The sequence below is a fragment of the Columba livia genome, chromosome 1, assembly GCF_036013475.1.
Source record: "Columba livia isolate bColLiv1 breed racing homer chromosome 1, bColLiv1.pat.W.v2, whole genome shotgun sequence".
Classification (NCBI taxonomy): Eukaryota; Metazoa; Chordata; class Aves; order Columbiformes; family Columbidae; genus Columba; species Columba livia.
This window is the reverse complement of record NC_088602.1, coordinates 151,549,496-151,563,282: the sequence shown is the minus strand read 5'-3', so window position 1 is coordinate 151,563,282 and position 13,787 is coordinate 151,549,496. Positions and strand designations below refer to the sequence as shown.

Below are 13,787 nucleotides of genomic sequence, written 5' to 3'. Positions count from 1 at the left end.
CAGAGTTAGCCACAGCAGAGATACCTCAGGAATAGAACAACTACCGGGAGCCAGCTAAGGACTCGCAAATTCTTTGATTCATCAAAGAATTATGCACATAGTTTTGGACTTTAACCAAACAATAGGTAGATAGAAAGGCTTTCAACAAAGTCCATACTTAAATGTTGGCATGTACTACAAGTCTTCTAGAATTGAGGCACAAGCCAGTAAGAAAAGTTGCCCTATGTTAATCTCATCTGGGAGTTATGTACTCTGTTGCAGCTTTATAACACATGAAGCACGATTTGGGAGAATAGTTTCCCCATTGTACATGAAGATGCAGTTCACTTCTCAGTAACACTTCATAACTATAGGCTGTTCAATTAAAGTTTGAGTGCGACAGGATTCTTTCAGATTGGCTCACTGTATCCCTCAAATTCATAAAATCATTGGAGTGCTGGCTGGAAGGGATGTCCAGATGCCTGTGGCCCCACCTCCCATAAGAAGCAAGGTTGATACTAGGTCAGATCAGCTGTTGCTTTGTCTAGCTGAGTCCTGAGAACCTCCAAGGACAGAGAGTCCCTGACCACTTTGGGTAACCTGTTCCAGTGATGCACCACCCTCCTAGTGAATAAGTTTTTCCTAATGTCTAATCTGAACCTCCGATGTTGCAACATGTGACTGTTGCTCCTTGTTATACAATCTCCCACTGTTGAAAAGAGTTTGTCTCAGGCATTTCTGTAGACCAGGTGGTTGTATGACGCTGTTAATTTGACCTATAGTCTCTTCACCAGGCTAGGCTAGCCAGCTCTCCAATCCCTTCTTGTTGGTCTGTGCTCCAGGCCCCTGCTTATTCTATTAGTCCTCTGACCTTCTCCAGTCTCTCCCATTTCCTCTAGGGCTGCAGAGTCTACATACTCAAAAACCATTTCAAGTGCAGCTTCTCCAGTGTGAAATTATCACCTCCCCTTGGACTGCTGACCATGCTGCTCCGGCATTGGCCACTATGCCATTTGTGTTGCTTGCAATGGGAGTGCACTTCTAACTCACAGCCTGGCCACAGCAACTCCCAGGTCCTTTTCAGCCAGTCTGCTCCCAGCCTGTGCTGATGCCTGATGTTATTCCTACCCAGGTGCAGATCTTTGCACTCTCCTTCCTGCACTTCATGAAGCTCCTGTTGGCCCAATTCTCAAGTTTCTTCAGATTGTAACTCTGTTGTTCAGCATGTTAAGCATTCCCCCATTTTATCATCATCTGAAAATTTGCTAAGGGTACGTTCTGTCCCCAAAGTTGAGTAATTAATGTTAATACAAGCTACAGGAATTAGTACTGATTAGATGTTATTCTGTGGTGCTCCCAAAGCTCATGTGAGAAAAATGAAACATCCCAGTCAGGATTTCTAGTTGTCAAGAAAAAAACAAGTATGGAATGCCAGAGTCCGCAAAGCAGAAACATCTGCTGAATAGTTCTTGCTTGTTGTAGCACAGTGTACTCAGGATGCGTGCAAAATGAAAAGAGAAAAAGACATGCTCATAAAGAATTAATGAGAGCAGAATAGATAAACTTGCTAATAAAATGTGAATGAGAACTGGCAGCGTGGACAATATTTGCCATTTTTATTTTGTCTGTAGCATTATTATCCTAGCTGAGTTCTTCACTGTGGATTTATCCCTTGCAATGAATAACATACCTTTGAGGTACTTCAGAAGTAGAAACTGAAAACAAACCTTTGCAGTCTCTAGTGGTTTAGCCATAGGTTCTTCCATATATGTAAGGAATCAGTTTTTCTCTAGCAAGAGAATATTTTCCCAGGTGAGTGAGGGCTGACGATACCACGAAGGATAAAGTGCAGCTTTCTAGGAGTGAGGCTCAACTGCACGCAGAAAAAAAAGAAAGCAAACCAGCTTTAGTGCTGTGCACTGACTAATGATTTCTTAAAGCAACTTACCTGATTCAGTCTTCTTCTGCAGAAAAGGTATAAATCATGTTACTTTCACTTATCTCAAGGAACTGCATTTCAGTAGCTTAGAACGGCTCTCTATTACTCCTGACCCTACCTTTCACATATCAACTTCCTTCAGGACAAGAAAACTTCAGTGTTTAGCATCACACTTTATTGCAGGTTGATCACAGCAAGGGAAAGGAGTATTTGAGACCCACATGAGAGCAGTTTCTTTTGAAGGAATTGAGGACTTATATGTCTCCAAAAACAATATTCACACAGTTTTTCTCTTGAAAAAAGGAAGAAGAACCTATGAAACAGGTCCCTCAAGCCTGAATCAGGACTAGGTGAGGGATCAGTTTTTTCAGGGAACATGTTGATCCCAACTCCATTTCAGGCACAGCAAACCTATTCTGTGCCAGGGTAACTCCATCAAAATACACAGTTACGTGATTTTACCACCAAAAGGCTCCCATGTCAGCTCCTACAACTTGAAAATCAGCTTGCATCACACTACACATTAGCCTGTATGTCTGAAGGACCACTGAGGAAGGACTGTCTGTTCCTCTGGTGACACAACACTCTACCTTTTCATGTTTTACCGTTTGCATGGGGCCATCAATGTAGGCCATCCACACTGCATTTGCACACTCAAAGCAGTGGCATAGTCCTCCTTGCACTAATAAATATTTAATCCACAAAAGTGGAAAAGCTACAGTCAGTTTTTTTGAGACTATTTCTCTATTCAAATGATTTGATGCATGCAGAAGTACAGCTCAGTCCCTGTTCTCAATCAAGCTGATACAGGCTCACCCATATTAGTGTTATAAATCAGGTGGCAGTGATTTTCCGGGCAAAGAACTACTTTTCCTTCAAACTGTTTTTGTTGACTACTGGAGATGAACTTCAGACACATTTTGTGAAGCACCTCCACTCAGGCTATGCTAAAAGACCCAGGAGCACCTGGAGAGACAAGAAGCATAAAGTGATCAAGACTGTTTTTCATTTGAAGCTTAATACAGACATGACAGTAACTTAGTCTTTTACAGAAAACTTTGGCCTTCAATACAAAGCATTGACTAGTCTAGAGCCTCACACATGCTCCATCAGAAACACATCTGCGAAAGCATTTCACTGCAAAGTGCAGCTTCAGCAAGAAGAAACTTTCCTCAAGGTGATGATTTGCCGCAAAATGCTGAGTCAAGGAGAATCTGAGAAACTCTCCATTGACCCCAGGAATATATTGCCATTTGCTTTCCCCATATATGGTATATCCACCCAATTTAATTCGCGTCTCTTCTTGATCTGGTGCTAAACTGTTCAATCCTTCCTCACAGTGAAGAACATTTACTCAATTGAGAATTATAGGTGCAAGGGAGAACTCACTACCAAAAGCAGCTGTTGCAACAGGTTGGCTTCCATTTGTTTGCAGGACACCTTGCGGACTCTAACTGGCGTGTCTGGGGAAGTCACCTACCTCCTCTGGGCCTGTACCTTGCTAGCTGTTGTCATGTGATTTGGCTTTTATCATCAATTAGTACAAGTTATTCCTGAGCTAAGTCTATACAATACATTAACTCACAGGTTCATTTCCTCGTAGGTGTGTACTCAGCAGAGGTCAGTCCATAAAAGCTGCCATCAGCTATTGTCAAATCAGAAACGAGAAATGTTATTATTGTGAATTGTGATTTTTTTTTTCCACTGGCTATGAATCAGTGCTCTCCTTCTTGTTTATTGAGTTACAGAATATTGGCAAAATGATGCCATTATGCTCATGGAATGTTCTTTCAAATTTTTTATAATAACACTGCACCTACTGTTATTGTGTAACTGCACTTCCTCTGGATTGAAACAACCTGCACTGTGCCATATCTCACAATCTAAGAACTAAAGCGATAAGAGTGTCTCAATCAAAGGCAATGGCTAGGCATAAGGGAACAAGAAGACATAAATTACCTAGAGCTATTTGTTCTAGTGTGCTCTTCCTTGGTGTTCCCGTCCTCATATGGCTGGCCTCAAATGCCTCCTCCAAGTGCCAGCTGTTCTCCCTGCCCCAGCAGTTGCTCTCAGCAGACTGCTTCCCACCAAGCCCCAGCCTTTTCCCTGTAGAGAAGCAGCCCTGGTCAGCCATGCTCAGCTCCCTCCCCCAGGGAGGCACCAGGAACAGGGAGCCACTTTGCTGCAGCTCAGCATGAGGCAGAGGTTTGGGCAATCTTCCCTGAACATAGGCTTACATTTCTGCAGGCCCGTGAGGTTAACACGGGAAGTTATGATTATGATCTTGAATAACAATTAACGAGGACAGTATGAAATGCAGGGGTGGCACTGAAGAATATACAGCAGACATAATATATTCACTCCCTTGAAAGACGAACCAGTGTCTAGATGAGAAGAGAGACTGACTTTCTCTCACCTAATTGCAACTGTCTACAACACGGACACCTGGAGAAGAGCTAGGTATGCCAGTCTCACTCTGCAGAAAATAGAGAAAACACAGTCATTTCCAGAGTAGCAATCCTCTCAGCCTTTTCAGTGTCTCCTTTTGGATAAGGTACAATGTACTCTAAGCTTCCCACTGCTCCTCAGAGTCTGCAAAAGGGGCCCAGGGTGATGCTGCTGATCACTATGACAAGTCATCCTTTTAGCTCAGAGCTCTGTTATTCAAAGGTGAATGGTTCAAATTGAAAGAAAAGAAAAGCTTTCTGAAGAGCCTGAAACTGTGACCTTTCTGGCATACTCAGCTTGCAGGAACTGGATGCCTTCCAAGAGAATTGTCCCTTGCTCTGGGAAGCTGATGGAAGAAGAGTTTTTTACGCAGGTCCAGCCCTGTCACCAGCAGCTCTAGCAGCTCTAAGCTCCTGGCACACAAAAACCTGAGCTCAGGACCTGGGGACAAGCATATGGAATGTAAAAGAAAAGGAAGGTGGTGTCCATGTGGGAAGTGAGACCTGGAGAAGAAGGAACTGTAGATGATGATGTCATAACCAATGCATCCAATGGCTGCTCATCCAGAGGCATAAAGGTTGGGTACATCTTTGTCATGAACCTGCAAAAGATCTCTGGACTAAGATGGTTTCTGAGTGAACTTCTGTCTCCTGGAAGACAGTGAGTCTGGTACAAGTTAGGAGAAAGAGGAGCTCCTACAGTATCTTCTGATTGAAAAACAGGGCTTGACTGGATACTGGAGAGAAACTTGGCTGATATTTGCTCTCTGGAAAGGTAACGACTGAGAAGAAATGCTAGGAAAGAGATATTTTTCCAGCTGTAAACTCAATTGCTGTCACAATATAATCACAGAGCATTTGCATCCCTGTGTATTCTGGTGATTAGATGCTACTTACAACTTGCTTCCTTCTACAAAAACAAAAGGTGTCACAATCAAAGAGGCATATAAGTTGAAACTATTCTCTTACAAAAGCAAGTTGCTTTCTGAAGATCTCACTTCATCTCTCTGTTCCCCATCCTGCTCATATAACCCATAAAATATTGTCTTTCTTGCTAAATGCACCTGGCAGGGAACAAGTGACCTACAGGAGAAAGTAAGAAATCAGGAGTGCTTCTACAAAACTCTCCACTAAGAATTGTCTAAATGATATGAAAGGGTAAAGTAAGAAGGAGGTGGTGTCCCGGTCTGGAGCCGTCATCATGCAATGAATGTCAGAGTGACACTATTGGTATAAAGAGGTCCAGATCTGCCGCTGAACACTGACGTATGAAACTGCCCAGCTACCAGGGGTTTGCGTATTGCATGGCATAAGAGAAAAGCTCCCTTCACTAAATCTGCCATGCCATTTTTTAGAATCAAAACAATATTTTTGTCTGAGGAATATAGCAGTCTCTTCCACTGCCTGTTTACCAGGCAGATCCAAGCAGACAATGCAGAGGAGCATGCCAACTGGAGCCTTGGTATTAATAGCTGTGAAGAAAAGAACATTATCATGTCTAATATATTTATGGACAGATGGCCTGCTTATAACACAGTAAATCCTTCATTCCAGTTTCAGTCTGTAAAATAAGACCTCTGCTACAAAATAAAACATACCAAATAGTTACTCGGGACCCCTGCTTCCTTTCCAGGGGCAAATCCCGTTACAGAGATAAGTTTCCCGTTTTCCCAGCTGTTTAAATCAGCAGCTATTGTTATGTTGAAACAGAAGGTTTAACATCCTATTTTTCTATTCCAACTTCCATTGCTTTCCTGTTGAATGTGACTTCCTCTGCTCAATTTTAGTTGCCCTCCTTCAACCCCAAGAAGTCCATGAGAGCCCCTGCAGAAAGCAGTAGCTTGCAGCAAAACCCTTACAGGAACAATTCCCCTGTTCCCTCCCACCACCATTCCACCAGCGTCTGTGAAATCTCAGCAGTTTGGACTTGTCAAGCTGCACTAGAGCTTTATGTAGCCTCAGCTTGAAAGAAGCCAGACAAGGTGAAAAGGAGAGGAATTTTTTCCAGCTCCTCTTGTTTTTGACAAGTTGACGGTTTTATATGGGAAAAAAATGAGAATACAATGATTAAAAAAAAAAAAAAAAAAAAAAAAGAAAGAAAAAAGAGAAGCAATAATTAGAGAAAATGAATGAGAGGGGGTTAATCACATGACAGCTGAGAGGCAGTGAATCACTGCTGGCATGTGTCATGACATCATCTCTGGACTGTGCTAAAATGTCTTGCATTAAAAAGCCATATGTACCCCCTCCAGTTGCTGAGTGATGTGCTGGGCACACTGGCCATTCTGAGGCACAGCTAAAGGCAGCTTGAATGTTTTTAGATTGCCTTTAAATCTCATTGGTTTCCTAGCAAGTGCATGTATCCACTAGAGTTTTGAATATGACCTTGGAAGGGCAAAGTGTAAGGCATGCTGTGGCAGGGTGCCCTCCTAGACTGTCACAGTTCCAGGTTCCTCCATGTGCTCAAATCTAACAAACCAAATCCTGAATTCCCTGTCTTCCCTGCTACATTGCTATGATGATTAATAATAGAACAAGCTTCTGTGTTGTCTTCCCTTTTCTCACTCCTACAGTCTTTTATTTAGATTGTTGCTAATAGCTGTGGCTGCTGTTTCTCCAGCATCTTAGAAATCTTCACAGTATCCAAAACTCTCATTGGCCTTTCTATTCTTACTGCCAAATCCCTTTATTAGTGCTTTTGTTGGCTGATAGTGCACTGTGATTCAGTCATCTACCATTTAGTACATACCTACGCTGGCATGGACTATAACATATCTCAGATGACCTCTAAACCATCTAGCCTGGGCACTGGTAGCAGCCTAACTATTATAAACTGAGACACACAGTAAATTAATCCATGCAGGAATGCAGCTGAAAAACTGCATGATTCTGTGGCCAGTCCATGGGATAGATACCATGATTAAAAATGCCTCAAATATCCACATACTTGCAAAGTACAAACTGAATATAACCATAGTTTTCTGAGGAGCACCACAGGCACACATATCCACTCCTTCCAACACACTTTATGTTGAAATAAAACAAAAATTCAGTACAATGTTAGAGATTAAAACCTAGCAGCAAAAGCATTAAATTAGAAACAGAAGATACTCATCCCTCAGCAAGTTGTGTTCATCTATAAAGTAAGATAGAGATTTTGTGTCCTTAAAAATATATGGAACTAAACTCTGCACTGAAGTGACTCTCATTTTCCCCTTCCCACCTCTTCCTGCCATGCTTTGACTTTGTGGCTGACTTCACACCAGTGTAGGGATCGTAATTTTAATGTCTTAATTTTGTGACTTCCACTCATTGAAATCCTCATCTTTGAAGCTGCATGTTATTTCACCACAAAAAGCTCCTGAAGTCAAAAACACAGCCCGTGCACACTGCCACTCAAAGCAGCCAAACAGCAGAATGACGGCAGCTCAAATGAAAAGCAATAGCAAAACAATAAGGCTCAGCCTGGTCCTGTCAATCTGCCATGCTCAGCCAGACTGCTGTTAGCAGGGCTCTGAAAGGGCTCACTGGAGCTGTGACTAGCAGGCAGTTCTGTCTCTTGATAAAGAAAGCAGACGTACTGCAATTCCTTGTAATCTGTGATGCTGGATTTCACATCTTTCACAATTCAATCAGTTTTTTATTGCAGAGAATAGAGGGTGGAGAACAGAAGGGAAGAGCCTGGATAAAAAAATCTTTTATTCTTCCCTTCTTTGGACAGTCTGGTTTGGTTTATTTTATCTTGACGGTAGGAAAGGACAAAATAGCCTGCCTTAGGACTCATGTAAACATTATTAGCAGAAAAGATTTTGTTTGCTCTTCCCTTCATGATTGAAAGCTACAAGTTATTAACATCAGCTGTCATTTTTAAAAAGGCAGAGTATCAACTGGTCTCTCGACTGTGCATTTTAGATACAGCTGTACCTAACAGTTCTAAATGTTCAAAAAGCCAGACACCAACATCAGCCTGGCAAAAGAAGTGTAGAAAGAGTAACACTAAGCAGCAAATAAAATATCACTGAGGTAACAGCGCCCACACCACCCTCTTTCTTCCCTCCCCTCTGTCCAGACTTCCTACTTGTGTTATTTTAAAGTATTTTCCAAATTCAGTTCTTAATGACACACAGCTTTATAATAGAAAAGTCCTACAGTACTTGCTGACTCAAATATGCTCAGCTCCTGCAAGCCTACTCATTCCTCTTGACTCTCATGAAGTGATACCAGGAGAAACCACCACAAAACTGGCCCATGCTGCAGCTTTCCACCGCTCTGCTGTCCTACTTGCCCATAACACGGCTCAGCAAGAAAGCTCTGACAGTTCAGGAGCTGCACGCTCTGCTGGTCCTGCACACAGAGCTCCTCTTCTAACCATATTCGTCCACGTACCTGAGCCACCATGTGGCCTTCAGAGCTCATCTGCTGTGATGGGAGCCACCCCCCATCCTGCTGCGCTTGTCCCAGCTGGAGACAAACTCATTTTTATTCTCTACCTGGTAGCACTGAATATCCTTTCCTGCCTAACAGATTCCCAGTACCTCTCCCTGCTGGGACCTCTAAGCTTCACTTTTAATTGCCACTGGGTACTCTTTTCCAGGGAGTGGGATATGGATATGCTTGATGCTGTTCGTGATTGCTTGGCTATGAATGCTTCAAGTTCTTTTTCTGCCTCTATGTAAAAATCACATGAACAGAGCTGGAAACAGAGATACAGTATTAGAATTATTCTAGAACAATTCCACTGACAGAGTAGTTCTGGAGCATCACCTTGATCCCAGAATATTTATTGTTTAACCAAAGCAGATTTTTTTTGGGGGGGGGTCAGTTTGTGCAGATGTAAACCTCTCCTCAATTCTGGAACAGTTATTGCACAAATGCTTTTTGCTCAATAGCTGTTCTTTGAATTGCCCCACACTATCATCAGAAAGAAGAAAGAGAAGAAATTCACAGCAGGAGGGAATTGTGGTCAAACCATTCCTAAGGGAAGCTGGATTAATGAAGAGTGCCTGCTCCAGTTTATTTTTTCTTTGTTACCCTTCGGAGAAAACTTCCAAATCAGATGTCTTTCATTGCCTTGCTGCCAGGTTAGTAACTGATTCTACCACCTCATTAACCAGTCCACTCCCAAATTAAATATGGACTGGGTTCAACAGGAAGGGGTAAAGTAGACAAGTGTAATGGAAGTGCAATTGGTTTTAATGTGATGTAATGTCAGTAAATGCTCTGCATTAGTGTTCCAGGGAAATCTGTCTGGTCTCCTACCTAACTGTCCACAGAGGATGTTAGCTTATGGAAGAACATATACAGAGGAAGCTTTTTGATTATTACCTTGGTATAAATGCCAGAATCAAATTACTTTGGGATGGGGAAAAGACATTGGATAAAATGAAATGTCTAGGATGGCAGTGTGCTTTTTTTACTTATATCATAAAGTAAATTTGCCCTCACTTAGCTAAGGTTTTACAAGCACAATACTATGACTTGCAGTCTCATTTTCCCCCCAACATTGTCTCAATCCTCACTTGATTTTCCAGTAAAGATGACAAGGGATAAGACTGTGTCAAATGTAAAAATGGGATAGAAGGGGCCACATTACCTCATGGCAAGTGTAATGGGGAATTCCTGGAGGTTGCCAAGTGGCAAGAGCTCAGCCACAAGTGCTGCTGGATCAGGGAGCACCAGAGGGGACAAAAGCAAGCATGGAGGTGTCCCAGTCAGAGATTGCCCTGAGCAGTGACCCTGCAAAGCACTGTACCATGTGCCAGAGCCCCTTTGGAAAATAACAACAAAGGTCTTGTGCCTGCACAACAGGCACAGCCTGGCTGGGACCAAAATATCTTCACTTGTCTACCTACCAAATGACGTTTTTCTAGTCTATTCCTTGTGGGGAGGAGATGATGGTTTTGCTGGGAGAGCTGGTCAGCTCTTGAGCTGCCCGCTGGAAGTCTGCAAAATCACAGCGGATTGACTTGTTGTCAGCGTGTTTGCAGTAGGAGGCCATCTTAAATGGCAGAGATGGCTAAATGCTGAAAATGTGTTTTCATAGCTGTGATAGTGAGAGGGGAGAAATTCACAGAGTGCACTTTGTCCTTGAAAATTTTATGACAACGTAAAGAATGGGAATTATGAAAAAAGTCAGCAGTGACGTATTCAGGGCAGAAATAGGTGGAGAATAAATCATTTCACTCTAAGATAACGATGTGTCTTTCAATCAAATTCATTTGGATGACTCTATTTTTTTGCATTGACTGAAGAGAAATGCTTCAAGTTATTACTAGTCCCACTGAACTACCTGGACTTTTCCACTTCCTTCGAAAGCTCGCATTTTTTTCAGCAAAACACAGACACATCAGTAAAATTTTACTGTTTGCTCATGGGGTCACAGTACATGCCAGCCCTTGTCAGCAATAGCTGGTTTGCATTCAAAGTATATGCCACCACTTTATAAAATCAGCAAAAGTTCAAATTGCAACTACACTACGGGGAAAAAAAAAAAAAAAAAAAGGCAGATAAGTGCATTCCCTAGGCAGAAAAACTACCTTCCAGTTCATATTTCAGAGCAGGCAAAATAATTAGCTATACAGGGGTGTTCACCTGCTACTAAAGCTTTCCAGCTTACTAGAACTGAAATAAAGCACTTCTTAACTGATGAAAATGAGGGCATGATGGTTCAATTCTTCTGATTGTCAGGCTCCCATGTAGCTTGGTGGAAATTTAGACAAAAGCAAAAAGTCAGGGAGCCCCAGATAAAACCAAAAACTCTCAATAAATCAAGTGTAAAATGTTTTCCACTAATACTAATTCAGATTATAAATGGGTTCTATCTGAATGCACAGATGCCCTTTTTCTGTTTGCTTTCTGGAATAAATCCAGCCGTGTGGTTTGCTGGCAAAATGTCAGAATAAATAGCTCATTTATGTCAATTTTTGAATCAGAAAATGTTATCATTCCTGCCAGTGGGGCAACTCTAATAGATTTGCAGACTCACTTATGGACAAATACACTGCCCGTGCCACACTGTGTGTGTCCAGCTAAAAAACAACCAATGCAGCACAAGCTTTCACACAGCAAATCCCTGCAGGAAGATGCTTGCAATTAACTTCCAATAATTAATACCTCCCATGTAGAACAGCATGTAGGAGCTGTTCAAGAGCAACAGAGCTATAGAAGAGTGGGACTGAAAGAAGAAAAATAAGTGGGAATTATTTGCTCATTTAGAAAAATGTTAGTGAACGTAGGATAAATATGGCAGCTTAAAAAACACTGACACAGGGCTGATACATGACATCTTAGGCTGTACTCAGGCCTGTGGCAAGGCTCTCCCTCATGCCCAGAGGAGAGGAGTGCAGAAGATGTGAAAGGGTGGCAGCAGTCCTCACCTTCATGCTCTGCAGCAGCAGGACACCCTGCCAGGCTCTCTGGCCATGTCTCTGGGCACTGGTGCTTCTGGGCTGTCTGCTCCCTTTGTTCTCCTCGAGCTCTGTTTCACTGCATGCTCTGATACCAGATTGCTGTTGATGAGAAACAGAAGGAAAGCTTGTCTAATAAAGGTTGCAGCAAGGGACTCAATGGCTTACAGTTAAACATCGGAAACATTACAGAAAACATAAGGAGAGACAACCAGGTAAGAGTTGAAGTTCAGCAACCTTTGTGTGCTGCCTCCACATGGTCAAAATTTGCGGCCTCTTACCTTTTTTTCTTTTGGTTATTGCCCCTCAACACCTCTGGTTTATCTCCTATTTTTTGCCTGGTGGGGATGGTAGTGTGAAATAGTTTCAGAGGTCAAGCATCAGACCAGCCCTAAGAATTGTCAATACAGACAGTGACTGGTGGCACCAAGAGAAAAAATAAGGTCAGGGCAAGTAAAACCATCTCTTAACTCCTAATTCAGTTCTACTGCCAACTCAACAGCTGCATTTTGGAGAATACCTAAATTACAGGTGGTAACTTTGCATATAGCAATCCTGAATGAATTTTTTCCTATTAATTTGCCCAATCGCTCTTTGAACCTGTTTAAATTTTTAGCTGATGTAACAGCCTGCCAGAAACAGTTCAACAACTTAAAGCACATCCTTAGTTTTCAAAAGAGAACCCACCAAATGCACAGATATGCTATGTAAAAATATATTTAGATATAGGTTATATATCTAAATCTATATATGTATATATGCCTTTATGTATACATAGTCATGTATTTATATATATACATACATAGCCAAGTTGGTCTTACATCATTTCAGTATGTCATATACCATGCAAATCTTAGCACGTTGGCCAGCTTGTAGGACAGAAGAACCAGCTGTCCTGTCACTCTTTTACTACTTGAACATTAATCTCTGTCCCGGGTAATACCACTTCTTACTGTTCCCTGTCTTACCTAGACTTTTGTCTCCCCCTTCTACGTACATGAAAACAGTGCCGACGACTCATGTTCCATTCCTCCACTGTGTTTAATGTTTTTCCCCTACATGTACCTGTCAGCTTCCCTGGTTGGAGCTGATGGGGCATGTTTCCAGCTGGCCTCCTGCTCTAGGTGGCAGTTGCATGTACTGGGCATTTATTGGAAACTAATAGCAGTGTTCTACATTTTCTACCTTATGAAAAAAATATGACCTGCATAAACATTACGTAAAACAATAATCTCCAACATATTCTCCACTTGTACCAGATAGAAAACATGCTCTGCAGAAGACGGTTAACGTAAGCAGTTGATAAAGAAATAAAGCAGGCTGAAAACGTCAGCTATATTCCTCTTCACCATGCCACTTCATTTCTTTACAGCCCACTCTTGCAGAGAAATGGAGAGAAAAGCTGTGCCAAATGGTGCTTGTAAACACAATGTCTCTTGCAGCGCATCCTGCCCCTGAGATGTTGCAGTTCAGTAAAGAAATATCCAGGATTAGGTCAAACCCAGTCATTCCCCAGAGGGCCAAAAGCCATTATGGGAGAAGCTATGTGAAGCGGGGCTCAAGGCTCTTCCAAATCAGCTTTTCTGAAAAGCAATTAGTGTTAGCTCTTATTCAGGGGCCATGTTTTATTTCAGTTGCATGGAAAGAATCCTGATTTGCTTTTAATATTTTTCAACATGCACGCAGATAAAAAGGAGTTTGGAAGGTTTAAATTTAAAGAAGTCACAGAAAGAAAGACAGTGAGAAGAGAAAAGCCTTTACCTCCATCCCATGACTGTTGATTATGTTTCACGGAGCAGTCTCTTCTGACAAGGTGATGACTAGGAAGTAGGTAGCTTGAAGAGGCATAATGAGCTATGATAGAGAGCAGAGTATCTGAGCGGAGGTATCACACCAAAGAACAGAAAGTTAAATTCCCTAAGCTCTTGGTATTGTATGAGCCTGGCATGCTCAAGTTTTGCTGGATGTTTACAGGGATAAATGATGCTAAGGAAGCTGAGTTTATTTCAGCTTTTT

General features: G+C 42.0%; 1 long non-coding RNA gene across 1 annotated transcript in view; it reads right to left on the bottom strand.

The window, feature by feature from the left end:
- The window catches only part of LOC110363484 (uncharacterized), a 79,742-nt gene extending 67,494 nt beyond the window's left edge, over positions 1-12,248 (bottom strand). Inside the window, exons 1-2 of the long non-coding RNA XR_010467627.1 lie at positions 11,742-12,248; positions 1,707-1,852 (exon numbers count right to left, since the gene is read on the bottom strand). This is a non-coding gene — a long non-coding RNA (uncharacterized LOC110363484). The remainder of the gene's footprint in view (positions 1-1,706; positions 1,853-11,741) is intronic.
- Between the last annotated feature and the right edge of the window lie 1,539 nt (positions 12,249-13,787).